This window comes from Oryzias melastigma, linkage group LG10, assembly GCF_002922805.2.
Source record: "Oryzias melastigma strain HK-1 linkage group LG10, ASM292280v2, whole genome shotgun sequence".
Lineage (NCBI taxonomy): Eukaryota > Metazoa > Chordata > Actinopteri > Beloniformes > Adrianichthyidae > Oryzias > Oryzias melastigma.
Genome location: NC_050521.1, coordinates 2268033 through 2272576, shown reverse-complemented (window position 1 = coordinate 2272576; position 4544 = coordinate 2268033). Strand labels below are relative to the sequence as shown.

General features: G+C 38.1%; 1 long non-coding RNA gene across 1 annotated transcript; it reads right to left on the bottom strand.

The window, feature by feature from the left end:
- Positions 1-2780: 2780 nt before the first annotated feature.
- LOC118599200 lies at positions 2781-3990 on the bottom strand. Its single transcript, XR_004948497.1, has 2 exons — positions 3111-3990; positions 2781-3002 (listed from the first exon to the last, which is right to left on the bottom strand). It is a non-coding gene; the product is annotated as an uncharacterized LOC118599200 (long non-coding RNA).
- Between the last annotated feature and the right edge of the window lie 554 nt (positions 3991-4544).

Genomic DNA, 4544 nt, shown 5'->3' with positions numbered 1-4544 from the left:
TTTTATCGAAAGACCTCCCGAGTAAGATTAAAACCTCACTAACCCCTCAGACTAACGCAGGATCCCATGTTTGACATGTTCGCCAGTTTGCGCGAAAGAGGGGAGGGGCCATCGGTTTACAGCTCAGATATTGGGGAGCTGCGATTTATTAGGAACACGTCATGTGACGCGGAGGTCTTAACCATGCATCAACATGTGACTTGGGAATGAAAATGTGTAGATTTGGGAAAATGTAGGCATTATTCTTTATTACCCATTAGTACCCAAATTGCCACCGATTAGGAACCGAAACCAGAACCAAAGAACCAGTTTGGGACTGGAACTGAATAAAACCCAATCTGTGCCCAACCCTACCCCTATGGGGGTTCACCAGTTGGGGGTTGACCTGTATGGGTCGTCCGCGCCTGTAGAGTGGATGGTGTCCCTTACAGTTCACTTGAGGTTCACACGGCCACCGTAAGGGACATCTTAAAAATGGAGCACGCCATTGTAGTCCGTTTGGTAAATTTACTGCAATATATTTGTAAGTATAGTATAAGTTACATGCATTTATGAAGCGCAAGTGAGCACTCTGTAGTATGTGTATGAACATTTTCCCTCTACGGACTCACTGAGTGACTAATATTTCCCGTACAGGTTTGCCCATGTTTTCTGCTGACAGACTATTCACTCGTGTGGGCAGTTGTGACTAAGGCTTTAACTGTGTTGTTACGAGTCAACAAGGTCATATTTAATCAACTTCCAAATGATTAGTAACCTATTCACCCCAGCATCTCCTCTGTTTGAGCTACAAAGAAACAAAATTATTTCAGTCAACCAAACAAGATGTTTTGATGAAATGATTGAAGAGGAAACAAACTGACCAAATCTCACATACCTTCCTATGGGGTAAGATTATTGTCAAAAAGAAACGTATTTATAAAAAATATTTCGTATTCACAAAAATAAAGTTGTATTCATAAATACAAAGTTGTGCATACATTTACATTTTGTGCACAACTTCACAGAAAAAATACAACATTTAGTTTTACGTTTGATGTCTCTTTTGAATATGACTTTTCTTCGTTTTGAATACGACTTCTCTTTGTCTTGAGTACGAATTTGATCTGTTCTAAAACTGTCAAACACACATCATGGGGTTACAGGCTTAAACATGAGAATACAGGTTCCACTGTTCCTGTGGTTCTGTAATCTCAGTTTAGTAAAGTGGAGAAACAGAACTACTATCCATGTTTTTTTTGACGTGACGTAAAATCTAAACCCTGTTTTATGGACGAGTGCAGCATATATCCTCCACAGTCAGATGATCTAACCCAGGATCGCTAGACAGCTCGGCTCATGTCCTTAGAAATACAAAAGCTACTGTCAACAACCAAGGCTGCTAACTCTGAGCGTCGCCAAGGTCACATGGCACCCCACTTTCCTGACAACTAATCCAGACGGAGCATCTGCATTTGTGCAATTTTGTTGGCTTTTAGGTTCTGCTCATACATCCCCTGTAAGCAAACTCAATTTGTCTCGTCTCTCTGAAAAATGTCGAAACTTTTGGCCCTATATATATGTTTTAATAAATGTACATACTGGCAAAAATGTGTTTTAGTTTGCGTATCTAAATACGTTTTTACCCTGCGACATAACGAGTTTAGCTCTTTAAAAAAAATGATATGGAATAAAAACATTCTAAAACAGGTCAGCCTAGAAATCAGCATTAAAAAGCCTATTCCACGAATTTAGTATGCTAAAATATTCAGCAAGTCTTCTCAGCGTATTTACCTTCGGCTTACTTTTCTGTGTTATCTCACATCACCCCTGGTAAGAGCAGAGATGATTTTATATTTGTCAGCACTGAAGTACATGATGAGCATAAATATCACACACTACAATACAGCTCCCACATGATAGAGTTCTAAAATCTTGTCAAATTTAGCTGAATCCTGTCTACTTTTTTATTTTTTGATTTTTGCAAATGTTTTCCCTAAAAAATCTTTAGCGTTTTAATTAAATTCAAGTTACAGGACAAGAGAAGAAAGTCCAAAGTTAGTTGTTGAAAAGGTAGACGCCGCCTCCATAACTTAGCTTACATATGTCACCATAGAAACTGTCAGTAAGGGAGTTATTAAAAAATTCCAATAATGCCAATATTGCAGATGCAACAGATGTTAATTCACATTTGAGACTTTATTTTTGTTTAAGAGATACCAGACTGAGCATGCAGGAGGCTAAAAGAAGGAAAATAAATAAAATATACATATAAACATTGTTTCTCCAAAATACCATTCATAGTCTGATTGTCAATAAGGCTGTCTGGAAGACTCAATGTGGATCTTTAGTGATATTTTGTGCTCGGAACAGATCCTTTCAAGGAGGATTGCAGTTACTAGGCAACAAGCAGCAGAACCAATTGAGGACTCTAGTTAAAAAAAAAAAAAAAAAAGAAGTTTCCTTCTCTTTCTCAATCATACGGTCTCTCCCACATATGCTGCCTCTCCCTCTCGCACATGTGTAAGCCTTTGCTTTACCTTCAACTCAAACCCCCTCTGAAAGGACTTTGAACACGGGTACAAGACTTAACCCAATTCTTATGCTCACGTGGAAGATTTATGTCCAACTGAGAATGAAAGAAAGGCCTCGAAAACAGACCGTGCGTGTGCACGGCCTGCACGTTTCAAGGTAAAAATCCACATTAGTGTTCTTACAGTACAGTATTGATAACTGCTATTTTATTCATTGTCAGGAAAAATTATGCAATGCACAAAAAATGACACAAAATTGTCACATCCTTTAATGTAAATATGTTAGTGCAGATTATTTATTGACAAACAATAAAAACAGTGGTGAAACTTTAAATAATAATAAGATAATTCCATACTGTAGTGCTCTCGTCAGGACATGCAAATCCGTAGACTTAACACCAAGCTTAACTCCTTTCAAAGAATCAGATGAGTCGTCGAAGTAAAGTTTAGTCGTTTTACTGGACTCTTTCAGTGAACAGGGAGTAAAAACTAAAATACAAAGAAAACAGAAAAAATCAATGTACAGATTGAGAATGCCTTGAAGTAATTAACAATACCTAAAAAGTAGCATGAAATGAAACAATAAATCACACTTACGACATTTGTTTGTCTATCTTAAATGCAGATGGCATTGGATGATAAGAACCTCTGAACCATGTGTCTCTCTTAGCCTTCTCTTCTTAACCTTTTCAGGAAGTGACCTCACTAACTTGAACAAACTTTATCAACAATGACATTTCTTTGTTAAGGTGGAACATCTCTTTCTTTCTTAAGGTGGAACACATAAACTAAACATAACACATACCTTTATTTCTGACTGCACTAAACCTGCCAGAACACAAATGAAAATCTTTTAAAATGCAAAGTCTGAGATGTATCCTAGACAAGATCACTACTTGTTCTGAAGCTAATTCTGTGCCTTTGTTATGTTTGCACATCCACACAAAGTATGTCACGCCAGGTGTACTAACAGCAATACTTATTGACTGGTGGAAAAACACTGACTGACTGCTGGGAATGGATTATAGGTCCTGCAGAGCATCCTGTACACACACTTTCTCCACTCACTGGAGATCTTAAGCACCCAAAAAACAACACCAATAAACACATCTAAGGCTTATGAGGAAGCAACAGAAGCCCGCAGCATCCACCTATTTATGTTGTAGACAACTGAATGTTGAGAGCTGCTGTCATCTCATCACAATGTGTTTGGTCAGGTGGGGGTGTTTCATTTTGAAATATAATTGGATTTACCTCATTAGAAATCATGGTTCTTGTGTTATTCACTAATTCACATTTCAGTAGTTTGGAGTTATGCTTAGAGCTTAGACCTTTTATTGACATTGTTCTAGCTCCCGTGTTGACATTCTTTTGACTATCTTAACTCCATGAATGTGTTTCTGGCTGATTCTGATGCGGGGAAAAGGAGCTGGTATGCAACACTCTGTAGTTATAAAGTGCTTACATAATCAACGTAAATCATGATTCTGCTACAGAGAAAAGCAGCTTTGTGCCTTTTTGTTAGTAATGTGTATTGGATCAAAGATTACATAAAAAAAATGTTTTTCTTCGCAACGGAATCAGCTGATTCACAGTGATGACTTAATGCTTGAAGATTTATGGTATGTCAAAGAGCGTGTGTTATTCAAGTGTTGACAAGGAGCCTTATCCTGCTGGAGGTAGCATCAGAGGATGGTACACTTTGGTCAGTGTTGGGGTCTGCTGTTTTCCTCCTTCCACTCTTAAATCTCTCAATTCTTCGCTACTTTTTGGAAAAATCTCTTCACTACTGACATTTAAATTCCACACTACCGCTTCTACCCATTACTTCCTCATCCACTCTGTTTCCCTCACCCATGTCCGTAAATTTCCGGCCATGGTTCTGTTTCCGCTTTCTATCGGTAACTAGTAGGGTGTAGACCTAGTATGCCAACACATTCTCATAATTCGTCACATATTGACTTTGAGAACTTGGTTGGCGAAGTTTTGACTTGAGTCAACAAAAACAAAAAGCAAGAAGAAAAGACATCA